Genomic DNA, 24,522 nt, shown 5'->3' on the forward strand with positions numbered 1-24,522 from the left:
CTTAGAATCATTAATGATACTATGAAAGTAGCTACTCTACCAGAACAGAATTGTTTGGTATTGGGTGCTATTGGTACCAGGTGCCAGAAGGTAGATCAGCAACTGCAGACTGAAGTTAATTCTGAGGACATTGCACGTTTCTCGTGGTGAAGGGGTTAAGAATCGATTGCTTATTGGGTACGGAGTTTTCGGGAGGAAGGAGCGAGGAAAGCGAAGGATGGGCCTTGCAAGCGGCAAGTGCCATTTGATAGTCAGCGGTAGAGAGGTTGTATTAAATTTAGTTAAAATAAAGGCATGTCACGGGAAATTTTGCCAGGGAGTTAAAGTAAGAATCCTACGGTCTCCGGTATTGTACAGACACTATAACCCCAGTCTTTAGCCTTGATCTCTTTCACGATCGCGATTCTTGCTGTGTTTTGGTTTCCGTCCAACATCCGGTCCAACCCCTCGTTCAGTTACGATCTATCGCGTGTGAACATAAGACAATGGTGTCCCAAGTACTGGAATTTACGAGGCGTGTTTTTTAAGTAAGTACCGTTTTGAAATTAAAAAAAGACGTGCTAAGATATCTCAATAATTTTATTTTTACGTGAAAGCCTGTACCTTAATCTACGCACTGACGCCGTTACAGTCTGATTCTGCCTTGTTTACGTTGTGTACTGAGTGTTTAAGATGCCTCCGATAATCGTGAGTCGCGCCGACTGTAAAGAACGGGCTGTTATAAGATTTCTTAGTGCTAAAGGCCTAAAAGCGATCGATATTCATCGTGAGATCTGTGCCGTTTACGGAGAAAACATAATAAGAAAGTGGGTGAGAGCATTTAAAGATGGCCGCACAAATGTTCATGATGAACAACTGAGTGGGCGTCCTTCGGTCGTTAATGAAAGTTTGGTGCAGGAAGTGGACAATAAGGTGGGAGAAAATAGGCGCTTTACGATTTCCTCCTCAACTTTATCGCAGGGCAGATTCAGTCACTCGCCCCTCCACAGCGATGCGGCAACTTTTTGTTCAGTCCTCGACGACATCATTTTGTTGTTACGTACAAAATGTTTCTCGAGAACTAACACTTCACAAAAACTTAGACATTAAACAAATAAAGAGAGTTAATTACTTCATTAGTCAATTTATGTATGAACGCTCCATGCACAGACCTTTTTATGAGAGTGAAATTGAAAAATGTGTAAAATCTGAGAGTTTCGTATAATATAAAATTTTGTCTCAAAGCACTAAATGTATAGCCGGCCGCGGTGGTCTTGCGGTTCTAGGCGCTCAGTCCGGAACCGCGCGACTGCTACGGTCGCAGTTTCGAATCCTGCCTCGGGCATGGATGTGTGTGATATTCATAGGTTAGTTAGGTTTAATTAGTTCTAAGTTCTAGGCGACTGATGACCACAGATGTTAAGTCGCATAGTGCTCAGAGCCATTTGAACCATTTGGACTAAATGTATAGCAGCATGAACACGCTCCTCATTCTGTTGTTTTCTGCTCATTAGCTCTTTCTACCCGTGAGCTGCTTCCAGTCGGGGAGGGACAGAGAACTCAAAATGATAAATGAGCTAATATTAGACTAACCTTTGAGCTCTGATCAAGTAGAGAAACATACACAATAATTTTGTTTCCTTTTGCATATTTACCAATCAAGCAATCATCATGAATATCTCTTAAGAAGTTGGTATTTCTAAAGATTCTTAACAATTCATTCATCAAACACAGGGTGACACAGAATAACGGGAATGCTTGAAATGAGTAGTTGCAGCCATGGGCGGGTGGCAGCACTGTCAGTTGGCGAGTAAACAGTCCGCCATTTCGGTAATCAACGATCAGTGGAACGGACAACAGCGTGCGTTAGCCATAAAAATGTTTTATGAAAACAATGAAAGTGGCGCAGACGGAGTTTCGAGGTTTTTGTTGATAATTTAGGACGTCATGTTGCCGTTCCGTTGAAACACGCAATATGTTTGAAGATACTGGATCTGCCCTCAACCAAAAAGTATGCGTTCTCCAGCGAACATTGATGTTGTACACGAGTCTGTCTTACGGAGCCCACGGCGTTCAATTCGTAAGCAAGCAGCAGTGGTTCGAATGTCCTGGGAGAGTGTTCGCAGAATTCTTCTTCTTGATTTAAAATTTCATCCGTACAAACTACAGTCGGTTCGACAACTGAAGGACAACGATTACCGGTTACGATTAGGATTCTGTCAACAAATGATGACAAAAATAAAGAGTGGCAATGAATTTCTAAACAAGTTGTGTATGTCAGATGAGGCACATTTTCATCTCATAGGTTATGAGAATAAACAGGACTACCGTTACTGGGCAAAGAAAAATCCTAATGATGTTCATGAGCGCCATTTACACGCTATTAAAGTGACAGTATGGTGTCGTGTTTCATCACACAGGGTTATCTGACTGCATTTTTTCGCAAATGGACAGGAAAACACAATAACTGTCAATGCCGATCGTTACATGGAGATGTTACGAACTTTCTTTACACCTGCATTGAACAAGAAGCCTGGTTTCAACAGGACGGAGCGACATCACACACAGCACGGCAATCAATGGCATATGTGCGAAAATTGTTTGGCAACCGTGTGACCTCACGATTCAAAAAATAGTCCTGAGCAGTATGGGACTTAACATCTAAGGTCATCAGTTCCCTAGAACTTAGAACTACTTAAACCTAACTATTCTAAGGACATCACACACATTCATGCACGAGGCAGGATTCGAACCTGCGACCGTAGCAGTCGCGCAGTTCCAGACTGAAGCGCCTAGAACCGCTCGACCACATCGGCTGGCGACCTCACGATTCCCTGGCCTCATAGATCGGCAGATTTATCCGTTCGTGATTTTTTCTTGTGAGGCGACCTCAAGAGCAGAGGCTACACGACTCGATCAAGTTAAAAAGATTGCACAAAAGCAATTTCTCCACCCACACTTTTCTTGTAGATGCTTACTTACATTAAGGTGGTTATAGACCTAGTCTGCTCAACTAATGAGGTCTGGATCACAATTAGCGTAGCACAAATGATATTCTGTTGTCACGGAGACGAAGCAATTTCTAGAGAAGGTCCTCAGCACAATGGAAAGGATTTTCTGTTATCCGTATGGTCCCAGGATTAAGTGATGTGCAGTATAAAGAAGAATATTAACCTTTAAGAATAGGAATTGGAAGAGTGGAGCTCGAAGTGATAGAGGAATTTCCCTATTTGGGAAGCGGGATCAAAAGTGATGGTAGAAGCTCGAAATAAATTGTGATCAGAATACAGCGGGAGAAATTACTTTAATTTGGGAAAGTTCTTACTCGCCAGCATGAACATCAATCTAGAAATAAGAAAAGGGGCCATGAAAGCTTTTGTCTGAGATGTGGCCCTATATGGATGTGAAACTTAGAAAGAAAACGGCTTGAAGCCCTGGAGATTTGGTGCTACAGAGGTATGACGAAGATCAGCTGGCGAGACAGAGATAGTGCTGAGAAGAGTGCAGGAAGCCAAGTCTCTGTGGAGACACATCCCAACAAGGAGAGAGAAACTTGTAGGACACATTTCAAGACACGTCAATAAAACTGGATAGAGTAGCAGAAGGAGCTCTTGAGGGAAGGAATCGCTGGGGACGACCAAGGACGTCATTCTTGCAGCAGATTATGAAGGAAGTGGGATTCACTACATGCTTGGAAATGAAGAGGAAGACAGAGAGAAGAGGGGAATTGCGTGCTACTGCAAACCAACTGCAGGGAGAGATGGCTAGTTCGACGGACTAAATGTAAAAGGGATGAACATATTAGTGTTTAATACTGTCCATATAACTAGTGATACACTTAAATTTAGTGTTATTTAGCTACACATACTACCAGTTTTTAATTTCAGATTCATTTATGGAACAGAAAAAGTGGTTCTGGAGGAACGATTTACGCTAGACTTAACAGTTGCATATTTTATGTCGTTAGCCAAATGATGAGACTTACGTGACAGATTATTGAAACGTCTTCTAAGCCAAAGACACTTTTAGTAATTAGAAATAAAGATTAATTTTTCATGTAAAAGATTTCATAAATTGTGAAGAATTATTTGTGACAATATGTTAGCTTATATAGATATTGTATGTGCAGTTAAAAGTTTTTATTGCTTGAAGAATGTCAAGATGATTGTGGGTGGACTAAAGTCTTTTGTGCAGTCAATACTTTCCTTTTAACTGTTAACTTATCACAGAATATTGTACGATAAAACATTTATGAGTGGAACTATGCAAAATATGCTAAGATGTTGATTTGTTTGTTTCCAAAGGTAGTAAATTTTGCTGAATCTAGTTATTTAGTAGCTTAGTACCATGTTTCCTTCAGTTAAATTTTCATGGTGTATACAGTAAAAAAATTGAAATTAACTCTAGTTGTGTGTCACTTTAAAAGTTTCTGTCATTCTGTTTCTTGTACAGTACTGAATACTCTGGTATTTTTAATTAAGGGTCAGTTTTAAGAGAAAACATTTAATAATTCTTTGAAATTTTCTACACCTGCTTTCCCCCTAACAGGATAAACAGTAATGCTCGTGTCGTTTGCGAGGAAGTACGAACCTTGCTTGACGTATGTTAAGTGGAAGGTCAAAGAGTAGGGCTGGTCTCCAATCGAACGCCCTGGGATACTTTTATTTCCCCTGAGCAAATAAAATTGCGTTTTTTCAGATTAGTTTGAATTATTATGTACAACATTTTGCATTCTTTTTGAGCGATATTATTCAAAACAGTTGTTTGTTAAAGAATATATTCCGTAAAACTTAAGCTTTTGTAAGGGAGTATAACAATGCACAAAATGACATGCGTTGTTAGGAATCCTAGAAAATGCAAGCAAAATACACTTGAAGTGTGATTCAGGAAGTACTTCGAAGATGAGCAACTTTCAAATCCAGCTGCAGTTTAATTCTGCTCATACAGTGTACAAATGGTTAGAAATGATTTTGTCCTTCGACAAACTGCCTGCTGGCTTCCGTCTCGGTTTCTTCGCCCGCCGTTCGTTTGATGATTTTTCTGAGTGACTGGCATTGTCAAAGCTTCACCCTGCATTCCTGGTGGATGAAGCTTTGGCACTCCAACCACTCAAAAAAATCATCAAACGAACGTCGGGTGAAGAACCCGAGGCGGAAGGAAACAGGCAGTTTGTCAACACGTGGCCACGAAAGCCTTAACAATTTTCTATTTTGTCCTTTCTCTTTGTTCATTTTGGAAGTAGTAATTTGATTTCAGAAGGACAAGTGAAGACCTTTCAGAAACACGTCGTCGCGTGTAGCAGAGTGATCGCAGTTTCGACACTGAGCAGTGAGTGTCACTTGCTGCTGCAAACACTGTATGCACCTCGTGGTCGATGACTGTCCTCTGGTTATCTGTGTGCACGTGGCATCGATAGGGGAGCGGTCAGTCTGGTTTCAATGAAGCACTGCTTCCGAGGGTACACGGCTGAAGTGTGTTCATCCAGCGACGTGGCCTGCCAACACTGAGAACCACCTGCTGCAGTGATCGAAACGTACGTCGCCACCAATGCAGAGTGATTCTCGGATTTAAGGCACGCCAGAATAAGGTTCCTGTATTCTGTTGCAGAGCTAATTGTTTAGCGATGTTTAAGATGCCGCCCTTCCAGCCACGAATGTACCGGACCGATTCCTGATGTCGCCTTCGTCGTTAAAAACTTTATAAACCCAAGAACGGATAAATATTTGTTTCTTTACAAACAAGCCGTTTCGACAGACTTTGCTGTCATCTTCAGATCTTTAAAAATTTGTGTCATAAAATGCGTTTATTTTGAATCGGACCTCAAGCCAAGTAGTCATGCAGATAAAATGTAGTACATTACATAAAGGTTTGTAATATATAAAACATTTAAAATCGAGAAGCGCTTTGTGCACGTGGCCATGTCCATATGCATGGAGAGTCGCGTAAGACGTAAGACCACCTTTATTCCGGGGGCGATTGCACGTAACGGCATGCGGTTTTCGGCGAATCATAGCGGACTATGGGGCACATACGTTCGTATATGCACAATAATCAGAACGTTTATGTTGACCGAGATAATGAAGCAACTACATGTTTTTTAAATGGGACTCTATACTTTTTTTTACCATCATTCAAACGCTCTGGAAAAGACGCGTATAGCGATGTAACGCATGTTGCTGTTGTGATTCAAACTTTGCTTAAAAGAGGGCTGAGAGGATTTAGCTGCGCAGCGTAGGCCGTGCATTCTGCATAGAGCACGGCAACTCGGCCAGCACTGCGAGGCGTGTTTACAGCCTGCAGCCGCTTCCGACCGTACAACATTTCCCAGAGTCTTTTAAGCGAAGTTTGAATCACAATAGCAACATGCGTTACATCACTACACGCGTCTTTTCCAGAGCGGTCGAATGATGGTAAAAAAGTATAGCGTCCCATTTAAAAAATCTGTACTTGCCTCATTATCTCGGTCAATATAAACATTGTGATTATTCTGCGTGTACCAAAGTATTTCTGGATTTCCGGAAAGCTTTTGACACCGTTCCTCTCAAGCGACTTCTAATCAAGCTGCGGGCCTACGGGGTATCGTCTCAGTTGTGCGACTAGATTCGTGATTTCCTGTAAGGAAGGTCGCAGTTCGTAGTAATAGACGGTAAATCATCGGCTAAAACTGAAGTGATATCAGGTGTTCCCCAGGGAAGCGTCCTGGGACCTCTGCTGTTCCTGATCTGTATAAATGACCTGGGTGACAATCTGAGCAGTTCTCTTAGATTGTTCGCAGATGATGCTGTAATTTACCGTCTAGTAAGGTCAACCGAAGACCAGTATAAGTTTCAAAGCGATTTAGAAAAGGTTGCTGTACGGTGTGGTAGGTGGCAGTTGACGCTAAATAACGAAAAGTGTGAGTCGATCCACATGAGTTCCAAAAGAAATCCGTTGAAATTCGGTTACTCGATAAATAGTACAATTCTCGAGGCTGTCAATTCAACTAAGTGCCTGGGTGTTAAAATTACGAACAGCTTCAGTTTTAAAGACCACACAGATAATATTGTGGGGAAGGCGAGCCAAAGGTAGCGTTTCATTGGCAGGACACTTAGAAGATGCAAGTCCACTAAAGAGACAACTTACACTTCACTCGTTCGTCCTCTGTTAGAATATTGCTGCGCAGTGTGGGATCCTTACCAGGTGGGATTGACGGAGGACATCGAAAGGGTGCAAAAAAGGCCAGCTCGTTTTGTATTATCACGTAGTAGGGGAGAGTGTGTGGCAGATGTGATACGCGAGTTGGGATGGAAGTCATTAAAGGAAAGACGTTTTTCGTCACGGCGACATCTATTTACGAAATTTCAGTCACCAACATTCTCTTCCGAATGCGAAAATATGTTATTGAGCCCAACCTACATAGGTAGCAATGATCATCAAAATAAAATAAGAGAAATCAGAGCTCGAACAGAAAGGTTTAGGTGTTCGTTTTCCCCGCGCGCTGTTCGGGAGTGGAATGGTAGAGAGGTAGTATGATTGTGGTTCAATGAACCCTCTGCCGAGCACTTAAATGTGAATTGCAGAGTAGTCATGTAGATGTAGATGAAAGTATGTGCCCCGTAGTCGGCTATGATTCGCCGAACACCACTTGTAGATACGTGCAATCGCCCCCGGAATAATGGGGGTGTTATGTCTTACTCGACTCACCCTGTATATAGCACTCATAGATGATTCCTACGTCATGAAAAGTACACAATAAAATGCCCAGTAGCACATGTGATAACGTTCGCTGGACATGTTCTAATCACTGATGATCTTCAGTCTTCGGAGATCCTCAATGATTGAAGATCTTCAGTGATTACAAGATGTCCAGATAACATTAACAGATGTGCTGCTCTGCATTTTATTATGTACTCTGTTTTTTATGACGTAACACTTATCTGTATGTGCTACTTACACGAACATGTCCACAAAGTGTTTCTTGATAGTAAATGTTTTATTTATGTAAATGTTTATGTGATGTGCTACATTTTATCTACGTGACAACGTGGTGTGAGGTCCAACTCAAAGTGAATACAATTTATAACATACATTTTCGAAGACCTGAAGGTTACAGGAAAATTTGCCGAAACCTGTTGTTTGTAAACAAGGAAATATTTGTGCTATGTTGGCTTTAGAAAGCTTTTACCGAGGAAAACAGATGGCTCCTTCTGATTTGTCAGCATAAGAAAATGCAGTCTTCGTCGTTAACACGTTGCGGTCTGCGCCGAGCCAGAGCAGACGTGTCTGGAGATCCGCAACGAAGGCCCGGCGCGCTTCATCTGATACTCCCGGTTTACTCAGTCGCTAAGAGCTCGCGGGCCAGTGGGCCCACGTGCTGAGCTCCCGGACCAGCTCGTCGCCGTCCGTGAGGGACTCGGCCAGCAGGGTGTAGTCGGCGGCGACGTAGCCGGTGTCGACGCCCACGCGGATGAGCCTGCGGGCGGCGGCCAGCTGGGGGGCGGGGGGCGGCGGGCTGGAGGCGGCGCCGAGCAGCCCCACGGAGAGGCAGGGCCGCAGCCCGGCGGGCGCCAGCGGGCTCTCGACCCCCCAGCCGCGGCCCTCGTACACGGCGCCGTCGCCGCCCACCACGAAGTTGTACGCCACGTCGGAGAAGCCGCGCCGCAGGTGCAGCGCCTGCAGCTGCCGCACCAGGGGCAGGCAGTGCGGTCGCGTCTCGCACCGCGCGGTCCCCGCGTGGCCCACGACGACGTACCGGGCGGCCGCCCTCACCAGCACCACGCCGGTGCTCGGCCTGGCGTCCCAGTCGCTCCGCGGCACCACGCTCCACTCCTCCGCGGGGTCGGGAGCAGCTGCAGGGGCACGTGAAGCAGGTCCATTCTACTTGCGCTGAATCCCCAAAGAAACTGCCGTATACAGGGTCTCACAAAAAGGTACGGCCAAACTTTCAGGAAACATTCCTCACACACGAAGAAAGAAAATATGTTATGTGGACATGTGTCCGGAAACGCTCACTTTCCATGTTAGAGCTCATTTTATTACTTCTCTTCAGATCACACTAATCATGGAATGGAAACAGCCAGCAACAGAACGTACCAGCGTGACTTCAAACACTTTGTTACAGGAAATGTTCAAAATGTCCTCCGATAGCAAGGATACATACATCCACCCTCCGTCGCATATAATCCCTGATGCGCTGATGCAGCCCTGGAGAATGGCGTAGAGTCTCTACATTTGGTACCGGGGTTGCGTAGACGAGAGCTTTCAAATGCCCCCATAAATGAAAGTCAAGAGGATTGAGGTCGGGAGAGCGTGGAGGCCATGGAATTGGTCCGCCTCTACCAATCCGTCGGTCACCGAAGCTGTTGTTGAGAAGCGTACGAACACTTCGACTGAAATGTGCAGAAGCTCCATCGTGCATGAACCACATGCTGTGTCGTACTCGTAAAGGCACAAATTCTAGCAGCACAGGTAGAGTATGCCGTATGAAATCGTGATAACGTGCTCCATTGAGCGTAGGTGGAACATGGGGCCCAATCGAGACATCACCAACAATGCCTGCCCAAACGTTCACAGAAAATCTGTGTTGATGACGTGATTGCACAATTGCGTGCGGGTTCTCGTCAGCCCACATATGTTGATTGTGAAAATTTACAATTTGATCACGTCCGAATGAAGCCTCATCCGTAAAGAGAACATTTGCACTGAAATGAGGATTGACACATTGTTGGATGAACCATTCACAGAAGTGTACCCGTAGAGGCCAATCAGCTGCTAATAGTGCCTGCACACGCTGTACATGGTACGGAAACAACTGGTTCTCCCGTAGCACTCTCCATGCGGTGGCGTGGTCAACGTTACCTTGTACAGCAGCAACTTCTCTGACGCTGACATTAGGTTTATCGTCAACTGCACGAAGAATTGCCTCGTCCATTGCAGGTGTCCTCGTCGTTCTAGGTCTTCCCCAGTCGCGAGTCATAGGCTGGAATGTTCCGTGCTCCCTAAGACGCCGATCAGTTGCTTCGAACCTCTTCCTGTTGGGACACCTTCGTTCTGGAAATCTGTCTCGATACAAACGTACCGCGCCACGGCTATTGCCCCGTGCTAATCCATACATCATATGGGCATCTGCCAACTCCGCATTTGTAAACATTGCACTGACTGCAAAACCACGTTCCTGATTAACACTAACCTGTTGATGCTACGTACTGATGTGCTTGATGCTAGTACTGTAGAGTCATGAGTCACGTGTCAACACAAGCACTGAAGTCAACATTACCTTCCTTCAATTGGGCCAACTGGCGGTGAATCGAGGAAGTACAGTACATACTGACGAAACTAAAATGGGCTCTAACATGGAAATTAAGCGTTCCCGGACACATGTCAACATATCATCTTTCCTTTATTTCTGTGTGAGGAATGTTTCCTGAAAGTTTGGCCGTACCTTTTTGTAACACCCTGTATACGACAACAAGGATCTGGCGCACTTGTTAGATCGCTTACAGCTGCTTTAACGGCAGGTTATCAAGATTTAAGTGAGTTTGAACGAGGAGTTACAGTCAGCGTACGAGCGACGGGACACAGCCTCTCCGAGGTAGCGATGAAGTCCTGCGGCCGGAAAGAGATCCTGCAAGAACGGAACCAACGACGACTGAAGAGGGTCGTTCAATCGACAGAAGTGCAACCCTTCCGCAAAGTGGTGCAAATTTCAGTGCTGGACCATCAACAAATGTAAGCGTGTGAACCATTCAACGAAACATCATCGCTATGAGCTTACGGAGCCGAAGGCCCGCTCCTGTACCCTTGATGACTGCACGACACTAAGGTTGACCTGGGGCCGACAACACCTACATCGGACTGTTCATGACTGGAAACGGACGAGTCTCATTTCAGATTGTATCAGGCAGATGGGCGTCTACGGGTTATGGAGAATCCTCATGAATCCATGGGCCCTGCATGTCAGCAGAGGACTGTTCAAGCTGGTGGACACTCTGTAATGCTGTTGGGCCTGTGAAGTTGGAGTGATATGGGACCCATGATACGTCTAGATATGACTCTGACAGCTGATTCCTACGTGATTATTGGTTCAAATGGTTCAAATGGCTCTGAGTACTATGCAACAACATCAGTCGGATAGAACTTAGAACTAATTAAACCTAACTAACCTAAGGACAGCAACACATCTATGCCCGAGGCAGGATTCGAACCTGCGACCGTAAGGGGTCGCTCGGCTCCAGACTGTAGCGCCTAGAACCGCGACAATGAGAAGTCCAGGTTGGGGTCGGTTTTTCGTCCGCCACTACTATATCGTATATCACGCAGCTGGAAAGCAAGTAAAGCATCTCTGCAGGTCTGTAACATCTTTGAATTCCAGTACGATTTTTAAAGTAACTAGTGAACACATCGCGGCCGGCTCATATTTATATGTTGATAGTTCGTGCAAATTCCACATTTTGTGCAAATCTCTCATACATCAGTATGTCTTTTTGGGAGGAAATGCACCATTCACCTTTTTTTCATATCTGTGTATGGAATAGAATGTGGACCTAATAAAGAACCTGGAACTAATCAACCAAGAGATAACACAGGCCAACGATGGAAAATCTTTTCTGCTGAAAATACCTTGTTGTTGTTGTTGTGGTCTTCAGTCCTGAGACTGGTTTGATCCAGCTCTCCATGCTACTCTATCCTGTGTAAGCTTCTTCATCTCCCAGTACCTACTGCAACCTACATCCTATTGAATCTGCTTAGTGTATTCATCTCTTGGTCGCCCTCTACGATTGTTACTCTCCACGCTGCCCTCCAATACTAAATTGGTGATCCCTCGATGTCTCAGAACATGTCCTACCAACCGATCCCTTCTTCTAGTCAAGTTGTGCCACAAGCCCCTCTTCTCCCCAATTCTATTCAATACCTCCTCATTAGTTATGCGATCTACCCATCTAATCTTCAGCATTCTTCTGTAGCACCACATTTCGAAAGCTTCTATTCTCTTCTTGTCTAAACTATTTATCGTCCACGTTTCACTTCCATACATGGCTACATTCCATACAAATACTTTGAGAAACGACTTCCTGACATTCAAATCTATACTCGATGTTGACAAATTTTTCTTCTTCAGAAACGCTTTCCTTGCCATTGCCAGTCTACATTTTATATCCTTTCTACTTCGACCATCATCAGTTATTTTGTTCCCCAAATAGCAAAACTCCTTTACTACTTTAAGTGTCTTATTTCCTAATCTAATTCCCTCAGCATCACCTGACTTAATTCGACTACATTCCATTATCCTCGGTTTGCTTTTGTTGATGTTCATCTTATATCCTCCTTTCAAGACACTGTCCATTCCGTTCAACTGCTCTTCCAAGTCCTTTGCTGTCTCTGACAGAATTACAATGTCATCGGCGAACCTCAAAGTTTTTATTTCGTCTCCATGGACTTTAGTACCTACTCCGAAATTTTTCTTCCTTTACTGCTTGCTCAATATACAGATTGAATAAGATCGGGGATAGGCTACAACCCTGTCTCACTCCCTTCCCAACCACTGCCTCCCTTTCATGCCCCTCGACTCTTATAACTGCCATCTGGTTTATGTACAAATTGTAAATAGCCTCTCGCCCCCTGCATTTTACCCCTGCCACCTTTAGAATTTGAAAGAGAGTATTCCTGTCAACATTGTCAAAAGCTTTCTCTAAGTCTACAAATGCTAGAAACGTTGGTTTGCCTTTCCTTAATCTATCTTCTAAGGTAAGTCGTAAGGTCAGTATTGCCTCACGTGTTCCAGTATTTCTACGGAATCCAAACTGATCTTCCCCGAGGTCGGCTTCTACTAGTTTTTCCATTCGTCTGTAAAGAATTCGTGTTAGTATTTTGCAGCTGTGGCTTATTACACTGATGGTTCGGTATTTTTACATCTGTCAACACCTGCTTTCTTTGGGATTGGAATTATTATATTCTTCATGAAGTCTGAGGGTATTTCGCCTGTTTCATACATCTTCCTCACCAGATGGTAGTGTTTTGTCAGGACTGGCTCTCCCAAGGCCGTCTGTAGTTCCAATGGAATGTTGTCTACTCTGGGGGCCTTGTTTCAACTCAGGTCTTTCAGTGCTCTGTCAAATTCTTCACGCAGTATCGTATCTCCCATTTCATCTTCATCTACATCCTCTTCCACATCCATAATATTGTCCTCAAGTACATCGCCATTGTATAAACCCTCTATATACTCCTTTCACCTTTCTGCTTTCCCTTCTTTGCTTAGAACTGGGTTTCCATCTGAGCTCTTGATCTTCATACAAGTGGTTTTCTTTTCTCCAAAGGTCTCTTTAATTTTCCTGTAGGCAGTATCTATCTTACCCCTAGTGAGATAAGCCTTTACATCCTTACATTTGTCCTCTAGCCATCCCTGCTTAGCCATTTTGCATTTCCTGTTGATCTCATTTTTGAGACGTTTGTATTCCTTTTTGCCTGCTTCATTTACTGCATTTTTATATTTTCTCCTTTCATAAATTAAATTAAATATTTCTTCTGTTACCCAAGGATTTCTACTAGCCCTCGTTTTTTTACCTACTTGTTCCTCTGCTACCTTCACTACTTCATCCCTCAAAGCTACCCATTCTTCTTCTACTGTATTTCTTTCCCCCATTCCTGTCAATTGTTCTCTTATGCTCTCCCTGAAACTCTGTATAAACTCTGGTTACCTTATTCTTACGTTTTTAAGGTGGGAAATCCAAATATGATACTTGGAAAGCTGTATCATCCACCATTTCTTTACACTTTAGGGTTAAATTTATTAAATTAAGCGATTTTTAAAAGAATTTAACAGCTTTTATAGAGTTAAAGTAATTTAAAAAGGAGGTGTAATGAATGTAGATGAGGTTGGTAGCAATGCTGATAAACATTTTCTGGCAAAGAAAGGTCGATTCTGTTTTTGTGTTAACATATAGAGTTTTGTTTACTGTCAACCTAACCTCACTTTCCTGTTTCCTGTATATGTAGATTAGATTAGATTAGATTAGATTGTTCCATATATCATGAATACCACTCTTTGTAATGATGTGGAACGTGCCAGGTTAATGAAAGATGTCTGTACACGATATTACATTACACAAAATATTGCATGATACTAATGTTTAAGTTAGTTTTTTCCCTCCCTTAATTTATATCTAGAAATTGAGCCAATGAGTAGAAGGAGTTGTCATCTAGAAATTCTTTTATTTTATTTTTAAATGTTGGTTGACTATCTGTCAGGCTTTCTGCTGTTTGGTAGGTGACCAAAGACTTTTGTGGCAGCATAATTTACCCCTTTCTGTGCCAAAGTCAGATTTAACCCTGCATAGTGAAGATCATCCTTTCTCCTGTGTTATAGCTATGCAACTGCTATTAATTTTGAAATGGGTTGGATTATTAACAACAAATTTCATAAGTGAATATATATACTGTGAGGTTACTGTGAGGATTCCTAGATCCTTAAATAGACGTCTGCAGGATGACCATGGGTGGGCTCCAGCAATTATTCTGATTACACATTTTTGAGCAATGAATACTTTTCTACTCAACGATGAATTATCCCAGAATATGATGCCATACGAAAGCTGTGAATGAAAGTAGGCATAGTAAGTTAATTTACTGAGATTCTTATCACCAAAATTTGCAATAACCCTAATAGCATACGTAGCTGAACTCAGACGTTTCAGCAGACCATCAATGTGTTACTTCCAGTTTAACCTCTCATCAATGGACACACCTAAAAATTTTGAAAATTCTACCTTAGCTACAAACTTCTGTTCACAGTCTATATTTATTAGTGGAGTTGTGCCATTTATTGTACGGAACTGTATATACTGCGTTTTATCAAAATTTAAAGAGAGTCTTTGCTGAGAACCACTTAATAATTTTGTGAAAAACATCATTTACAATTACATCACTTAGTTATTGGTTTTTGGATGTTATTACTATACTTGTATCATCAGCAAAAAGAACTAACTTTGCATCTTCATCAATATGGAATGGTAAGTCATTAATGTATATCTAGAACAGTAAAGGACCTAAGACCGAACCCTGTGGGACCCTGTACTTGATAGCCCCCAGTTTGAGGAATCAACTGTTGTTTTAACATTACATGAACCACTTATTTCAACTTTTTGCATTCTTGCAGTTAAGTATGAATTAAACCATTTGTGCACTGCCCCCTCAAACCATAATGATTTAGCTTATCTAAAAGAATTCCATGATTTACACAATCAAAGGCCTTTGAGAGATCACAAAAAATACCAATGGGTGATGTCCGGTTATTCAGAGTATTTAATATTTGATCATTTTCTATTGAAAAGCCTTTCTGAAAACCAAACTGACATTTTGTTAGTACTTTATTTTTACAAATATGGGAGGCTACTCTTGAATACATTACTTTCTCAAAAATTTTGATAGAGCTGTCAGAAGAGAGATTGGGCGACAGTTGTTGACATCCGACGTATCCACCTTTTTATGCAATGGTTTTACAATGGCATATTTCAGTCTATTGGGGAAAACACCCTGCTCCAAAGAGCTATTACATACGTGGCTGAGAATCCTACTTATTTGTGTGGAACAAGCTTTAAGTATCTTGCTGGAAATGCCATCAATTCCATAAGAGCTTTTACTTTTAAGTGAGTTTATTACTTTACTGATTTCAGAGGGAGAGGTTGGTGGAAATACAGTTGTTTCAAACTGCACAGGTATGGCCTCTTCTATTAGAAGCCTTGCCTCTTCTAGTGAAGATCTAGATCCCAATTTCTCCCCAACATTTAAAAAATGATTATTGAATATATTTCCAATTTCTGATTGTTTGTTAGTACACTTGTCATTCAGTTTTATGGCACTACAGTCTTCCTGTGCTCTTGGTTGCCCTGTTTCCCTTTCAATAATATTCCAAATTGCTTTAATTTTATTGTCAGGGTTACTGATCTCAGACATGATTCACATGCTTCTGAACTTTTTAATAACTTTTCTTAGTACCACACAATAGTTTTTATAATAATGAACAATTTTGGGGTCAGTACTCCCTCTTGCTGTTAGATACAGTTCTCTTTTACAGTTGCAAGATATTCTTATTCCTTTAGTTAGCCAAGGTTTTTTATATGTTTTCTTGGAATTACGTTTAACTATTTTCTTGGGAAAACAATTTTCAAATACCCTTAAAAATGTATCGTGAAATAAGTTATATTTCAAGTTTGCATTGGTTTCCATACACACTTCATCCCAGTCTAGCTGCTTTAGGCTTTCCCTAAAGTTTGCAGTATTTATATTGTTAATTGAATGCACTGCTTTGAAATTCTGATTTGATATACTGCATGGAGCTATGTCATGTACTGTAACTAACTGTGCACCATGATCTGAAAGACGATTCTCAACAGGATAAGCATTTATGTCCTTAAACTTATCTTGGTCTACGAAAAAGTTATCTATCAATGTCCTGCTGTTCTTTGTTATCTGAGTAGGAAACTCAATGACAGAGCTCAAATTGAAAGAACTGAGTAATACTGCAAGGTCATTCTTCCTATTACACTCTTTCAGGGAATCAACATTGAAATCCCCACAAATGATAATTTGCTTCCCCCTGTCTGACAGATAGCACAAAAAAGCATCCAAGTTTTCTAGAAATAGCTGGAAATTTCCTGAGGGGGACCTATACACTGTTACAATTATGAAAGTGCCATCATTTAGTTTTAGTTCAGTGGCACATGCTTCCATATGTTGCTCAACACAAAATTTTTTAGTTTCTAAATTTTTTGCGCTGTGGAAGCTTTTGACATATATGGCAACTCCTCCTCTCATCATATTATCTCTACTTACATGTGCAGCTAATTTGTACCCATTGATGCTAACGTTTTGAATATCAGTGACAATGTGATGCTCAGACAGGCATAGTACGTCTATTACATTCTCAGTTTCTATATCTTCTAAACAAAGCAGAAGCTCATCAATTTTATTCTTCAATCCTTCAATATTTTGATGAAATATGCTAACATTATTTTTAATTTTACTTTTGTGAGTATCTTGAACTTTTTAAACATATTTAGTACTTGCCTTGCTGAGTTTCCCACTGGACACTGATGTTACACTAAAAAAAGAGTTACCAACATGAGATGTAGTTCCTCCCCCCTTTAAATTTCCTGCTATCAGCCCAGCCAGTTTACCCTTCCCCTTCTTGTTGAGGTGTAAGCCATGTCTAGTACAGTCCCACCTACAGAGTGAATCAACAGGAACAACACCAATGTGTGACACTGCATCAGATCCAAGTAGCCGTTCCAACTCCAAATTAACTCTCCTGACAGAAGAGCTCAAATGAGGCTGGTCGTGGCGCTCCAGAACCGACACAAACCCAACACTGGTATGACTCGATGCCGATGCAATATTTGCCAGGTCACACTCTATGCTGTACCCCGGATCTCTGTCAATACTGTATTCCGGCCCACCCACAATAACCACGGTATCTTCCTTAGTAAAGCCTCTACATAGTGAAACTAAATCCTCTGTAACCCGCCCCAGTCCAGTGCTAGGTTTGAAAAAAACTTGTGACCTGGTTTTCTGACCCTAATTCATCCTGCAGAAGTTGGCCCACACCTCTAGCACGCGAACTACCTAGCAACAAGACTTTCTTTCTCTTTGCAGACTTCCCTATCTTCTTATTCAATTTGCTGCTGAAAGCTTGTTGAGCCCTGTCTACATCTACTTCTGTAAGAGGCTCATCAGTTTCTGACTGTGGCAACAGGTCAAACCTATTTTGTAAATTAATAACAAAGCTGTCAGAAAAATTTCTTGACCTGTTCCTTATGCCTGTTGCCGCTTCCCACCCCTGTTTACCCTTCTCCCCCCTTAACCTGCCCAGTTCTCGCCTAGCCTCATCTAACTCAGCCTGAAGGGCAGCAATTTTCCCCTCCTGTTCCACAATCTTTCTATCTCTACTGCATAGCATACAGAACCACTGATGAGTCTCGCTTGTTTTCCCAATTCCCACGCCACTACAATCGCCCCAATGAAAAAAGTTACTACATCCATCACACCAGACCCCGGAGCTAACGATTCTACGGCACGTCAGGCACTTTACACTCATGGTACAGATCGATTTTAGTGACAGAAAGACAATTAAGTTACCGGAAAACAATGAAAATACGTGTACGAAAAATTAGGCCTTCTCGCGACAATGTAAACAGTGGTTCAGAAGTTTATTACTGGAAATTACTTAAGAGATGACGATACTCTACAGATATAAAGGGGGAGAAAAGGTATTTAGCACACTAAACTATCAGTAAATGCACTTAAAATTACGGTATGGAGTTTAATCTGAAAGCTCAAAAGTTCGGCCTGGCCGCGATATGTAAACAAAACGAACTTTACGTGATTACTGTGAAAATACGCGAGTAAGACAAAAACTTTTAATGGTACGCTTGGAGAGCACTATAATTAACGTAATAAATTAGTTTAAAGTGTTAGAAACAGTTTATTACTACTAAAATTACTTACCTTGTACGGGAGCTGTGATTCAAACGTCCGTATAGCAGGCGCAGTACAGTGTCTAATCGTGGGTGTAAAAACTCTGCTGACACTTTTTGTTATATTTGTGGTGAATTTGTGATTATAAAACACCAAAGAAACATTACAGACTTTGTGAAAAAGGTTTATTTGTCATACTTTTGATCTAAACTTGGCGATCAACATAAATTTTGGGAGCCACATAAGGTATGTCATGTGTGTGGAAGATCTGAGAAAATGGTCGAAAAAGGAGACAAAAGTCCTTAGATTTGCTGTTACTGTGATGTGGAGGGAGCCAAGAAATCAATCCAATGATTGCTACTTTTCTAGTGTTGAGATTACTGGTCGTAATTCGAAAAACAAGAAGTTGATAAGCTACCCTAACCTTCCGTCCTCCATCTGGTCAGCAGGACATGGTGTAGATTTGTCAGTTCCTGAACCACCAGATGATTTAACTTCTATTCCAACAGAAGTATTTTCTGATGTACAATGTGATTTAGATGAACCACATGATGATGAATTCCATTGTAATACAGAAAGTCTAGAGCCCAGATTGTTTACTCAGACCGAGCTTAATGATTTGGTTAGGGATCTGGGTTTAACGAAACAAAAACCTGAATTGCTTGGCTCTAGATTAAAAGAAAACAACTTATTGGCAGTTGGAACCAGCACATACATGCATAGAAAGAGAGAGCAGCAATTTTCCAAGTTTTTTCAACAAGAAGGTGATTTAGTGTACTGCTCAGACATTACCAGTCTGATGAATGAGTTTGGAGTACAATACAAAAAGGAAGATTGGAGGCTGTTTATTGATTCATCTAAAACTAGTTAAAGGCTGTTTTATTACACAATGGTAACACGTATGCATCTATACCAATTGGACATTCTGTACATATGAAAGCTATGAAAACCTAGAAATAGTGCTAAATAAAATAGGCTATTCTGCTCATGGTTGATGATATATGGAGATCTGCATGTTCCTTCGTCAGCAAGGTGGCTATAAACACTGGTGCAGAGAGAACTGGCCTGTGAGAGAGTCTTTAAAACCTGGTGAGAAGAACATTCTACGCAAAAACCTTGTAGACCCAAAAAACTTACTCCTGCCACATCTACCTATAAATTTAGGCCTAATGAAACAGTTTGTAAAGGCTTTGCCTAAAGATGGGCCGTGTTTTAAGTACCTCTGCCAAAAGCTTCCACACTTTTCAGAAGCTAAACTGAAAGAAGGCGTCTTTGTCGGACCTGACATTAGAAAATTGATGTTTGATGTTAAATTTGAATCCACAATGACCTTAATTGAGAAAGAAGCATGGCTATCATTCAGGCAAGTCACCTTGATTACTTCCCGGTCAATATGGGAGATGTTTTCACCGGGACATTAGAGTGATGGGAAAACGCTACCAAGGCGGCTGGAACACCAACATGATGGGAGACTACTGTTTGTCACTTCACCGAGAAGGTCAGCAAGCGACTTATCGTAGAAAAAACTACACAAGAAGCATCAAAAAAAAAAAAAAAAAAATACAAACCATTTCCAGCTGACAAGTGAAACCTCTATTAACACATATCATTGTTTTAAGTAGCTTACTGTAAATACAAGCCATGCTTATGTTGTAACAAAGCGTTTCATTAATTTCCCCATTTACCATATAGCACAGGATTTTTATACTACTTAATAAAAAGCATATTGAGAAACTGCCTATTGGCTTCTGTCTCGGGTTCTTCGGCCGACGTTCATCTAATGATTTTACTGACTTTTCGCCAGCACGAGTGGCTGGCATTGTCAAAGCTTCACCCTCCATTGCCGCTGGTGAACTGGAGCCGAGCTCGCGACCGCAGACTATATGTACCTGGCGCGCCAACGCCCGAGGGCTTCTCCGCGGTCATTTCCGGTGCGGTCCACCACCTGCTACCTGCGACGGTCGTTCGCTGCAGTACAGGAAGCCAGGACCCGTTTACCTTAAGGTTTTCCTCTTTCTTGTTCAAACTGTTCACGTGTTTTTGTATTTCTACAGTTTCTCTGAACAAGCGCGTGTGATAGTGCTTCTCTACAGCCAGAACTTCCGTGTCAGAGAATTTTATTACGTGGTCGGTCTCATTCAGTGCGTGCTCTGCCACGGCCGATTTCTCCACCTGCCCCAACCTGCAATGTCGCTTATGCTCTTTGATCCTGGTGTTAATGGATCGTCCAGTCATTCCGCCATAAACTTCTCCGCATGTGCATGAACCCGAGACAGAAGCCAATAGGCAGTTTGTCAACAAGTGGCCACGAAAGCCTTAACAATTTTATAAAAAGCATATTGCTCGAAAACTATGGGTGATACAAAAGAACTAAGGCTGGATTTGCATTCAGCTCATAAAAATCTATAAAGAACAACTATCAAAGTAAGAAAGTTAAAAAAAAAATTTGTCGTTGGCCTGTGTAATCTAAAGGACTGACTTGGTAGCGTAATTAATATTTCAGTGATTTGTCTGCTGTGATGTCCGAATATGAGATGTAGTTGCTCTGAACCCGTCGACAATAAATTAGTGGTATAATATTAATAATTTTTAAACACTGTGACTGGTTATGGTACGTACGTAAAATCTTTATTACAACACTGTCACGATATCGAATCTCTCAATACGGCTAATGACAATTTTCGAACCTCCTAGCGCAGCTTCCGATGTATACATCACATCATTCATAAGTATAATTGTCAGTAACTGCCCTAAAAAAAACTACAGGGGAACTGCAGAAACTGCTTTAACAACTAACGATTTCGACACTTAAAGTTCCGTCTCCTAAGATGCTTTGAGTCGAGTCACAGAGCTGGTCGGACGGTCCGTAACTACGTCCAGCAAGCACAGTGCGGAACTGTACCGAACTCCTTCCGGAGGTCGAGTTACTCAGCGTCCAGTGGGGCGCGGGCGCTGTTGCAGCGCGAATGCAGTCTGGTTAAAGTAACTCGGTAGCTGACACTTCACGCGTTCGAGCTGGTGTCCTCCAGTCAGAGCGCACTCAACGTCACGCCCGATCCGTTCGCCGTTGCCAAAGTACCACAAGAGTTGGTGAGTTCACTTTCCGTTTCTTCTTGTGTTTGGATACCGAATCGCGGGTCTGGCACTTCTATTTCGTATTTTACCATACATGATAACCCCCCCCCCCCCCCCACACACACACACACCAATCCATCAGTAATCGTTTGATTTAAAAGTTCCCGCACTTCCTGATCATAGTGTGGCGGTGCCCCATCCTGTTGGTAAATTAAGTCGTTCGAATCAGTCTCCAACTGTGGGAAAAGAAAGTTCTGAAGCATATCGAGATACGTTCTTCCTGTAACAGTGTTCTCGGCAAAGAAAAATGGACCATACACCTTTTCCCGTGAAACTTTGCAAAACACATTAAATTTTGGAAAGCCCCTCTCATGTAGTACAACTTCATGTGGGTGTTCCGAACCCCATATTCTCACATTACAACGGTTACTTTTCCATTTAAATGGAATGTTGCCTCGTCACTGAATACTAAGCATGGAATAAAACTCTCATTCCGCATCTTGCGAAGAAGGAAATTACATAATTTTCGTAAACATTTTTGAAAAAAACTGATCAGTTGACTTCCTGGCAGCTGAGGAGAGCTCCGCGTACCATCCTCCAAGGAAGCCATGGGACTGAAGATGGTTGTATAAATATAACCGAAACCGGTCACCTATGTTATTGAGACATAAATGTTGTGACCAAGACTGAACTTCAGTTAAAAATGAAATTACGTAACTCCAGACGTTGTCTCTCTCCTTGACGAAGAGCTTGCAGTAGCTAAATTTTCTACCGTTTCACGTGTGAAAGTCGACGCAACACACGCCAGGAGTATGCTGAGCTGTCGAGCTGCACGGAAAACGGATTTCTGTTGACTCCTTGTGAAACTACGGCGGATGCGATCAACGTCTGTGTCAGACACCCGGAAACGGCCCGGCGATTTGCCTTTACACAAACTACATGTTTCTCGGAATTGTTGATGCCATCGTCTAATGCTCTGTGGTGTAGGAGGACCCGCACCATACTTAGTACGAAAGTCACGCTGAACAGTTATTACTGATCCGCACTACGCAAAACGTAGAATAAAAAACGCTTTCTGTTGGCCCGACACCATTTTTACTAGAACTGAAGTGGACGCGCACTGCTGCTACCTAGCGAGAACCTCGTAAAACTCGAGAGTTTGCTCTTTCCAACAGTATATTGTTCATGCACGTATCTCAGATAACATAATAGTTATGATTTTTTTAAAAATGGAATGGTTCTTCTTGATACACCCTGTATAATAACCTGACTCAGTGCTGTACCATACTGCAATGGTTAGCGAATAAGCCTACCACGCTGAGGATTGTACGTTCGAATCTCGTCAAATGTGAGGCAGCTGTTTTTATTATTATTGATTTAATCAAAAGAGTTTGATTATCTTTTTTATTCAAACAACTGGCTTAAACGTAATTTTTTATTTATAATTGTTTGCCATGTCGTTTTCATTATCGTACTGACTTTGTTATTTGCTCTTATTATTGTACGTACCATTCTTTTTTTCGCCTGAATCTGCCTGTGTCGTATATAATCTGCAACAAAGTAACAACGCCGACTGCTTATCTGGTTTGGCAACGCGGCAGCTTGTATAGCCAGTGAGAGGATAGTTTCCGATCACCAGTGATAGCGAGAAATTGCTTCTAGCGCTGAAACTGAACTTTTTCTGCCTTGAGTTTGCTCGTAGAAGCTAGCTTTAATAGCCGTGGACAAAGTGATCGTGATTTCAGTACTGCCACAGATTGTTGACCACCGCTTCCTCGGCTACACTACACATCACCATGTTGCGGTTAGCTTAGGATATGGAGTTCAAATTCAGGGCTGCAAAACGCGTCTTCTGCCGCAATTGAAATCGGCTGTCGACAGAGCTTCTCGACTTCCGGCACAACTTGCGGCAGTCACCTCAATAATATTGCTCCGTCTAACACGTTAACAGCGCTAGTGAAGTGACGTGCCGTGTCTGTTACCTGAGTCTCAGCGACACCGGCGGTCCATGTGGCAACACCGTGGCAGCAAGTGGCAAACGTTAACTATCAGGTAATTTTAAACAGACTGTACAAGCGAGATATTTATTTTATTTTCACGGCGATACGTGGTGATGGTCTAGACAGGTGCCTCAGAGAAGGGGAGAATTTGATCAGTCAGCGTCCATTGTTGGCTTGTAGGTGTGATGATGTGTAAGACAAAATGTAGTATGACAGCATCTCGTCAGTTATTTGTTTTAGAACTGAACCTCAATGTTTTGAACATCGTTGCACTTCACCGACGATTTCACTCCGTCTTCAGGCCACAAGTGGCCCATCGGGAGCATCCGACCGCCGTGTCATCCTCAACTGAGGATGCTGTTAGGAGGGGCGTGTGGTCAGCACACCGCTCTCCCGGTCGTTATGATGGTTTTCTCTGACCGGAGCCGCTACTATTCGGTCGAGTAGCTCCTCAATTGCCATCACGAGGCTGAGTGCATCCCAAAAAATGCAAACAGCACATGGCAGCTCGGATGGTCACCCACCTCAGTGCTGGCCACGCCCAACACCGCTTAACTTCGGTGATCTGACGAGAACCGGTGTATTAATTGCGGCAACGCCGTTGCCTTCAGTAACGATAAACGATCTGTAAATGGATCCAAAGCAGACAACTGGTCGCAACAAAAGGTGGCTTTAAATAACCTTTGAGAACAGTTTCACATGGTGTCAGGGTACATCTGATAACATGATCTCACGTTTTATTTGATTAGTTTTATTTCTGGATTTTGATTATTCATACTTGACAGGCCCTGATCACAGTGGACAGTATATTTAATAACGTGTACAATGATGTGCGCTAACAGTATATTTGCAGTGGACAAATGTCAGATTGCTTCATTACTTGATGTTTTTCCAGTGTTACATGAATTTCTGAAGAAAATGGGTTTACATGTGTCGAAAATATGGTCAAAGGCTGAACAAAACCGCCTTTTGTTGCAACTAGTTGGCTGCTTCATATTTATTCACTTACAGCTGATCTTAC

The 24,522-nt window shown here is 42.2% G+C and overlaps 1 pseudogene; it reads right to left on the minus strand.

The window, feature by feature from the left end:
* Positions 1 to 23,989: 23,989 nt before the first annotated feature.
* On the minus strand, positions 23,990 to 24,107 carry LOC126285611 (5S ribosomal RNA; annotated as a pseudogene).
* Positions 24,108 to 24,522: the final 415 nt, after the last annotated feature.

The sequence above is a fragment of the Schistocerca gregaria genome, chromosome 8 (genome assembly GCF_023897955.1).
Source record: "Schistocerca gregaria isolate iqSchGreg1 chromosome 8, iqSchGreg1.2, whole genome shotgun sequence".
NCBI lineage: Eukaryota > Metazoa > Arthropoda > Insecta > Orthoptera > Acrididae > Schistocerca > Schistocerca gregaria.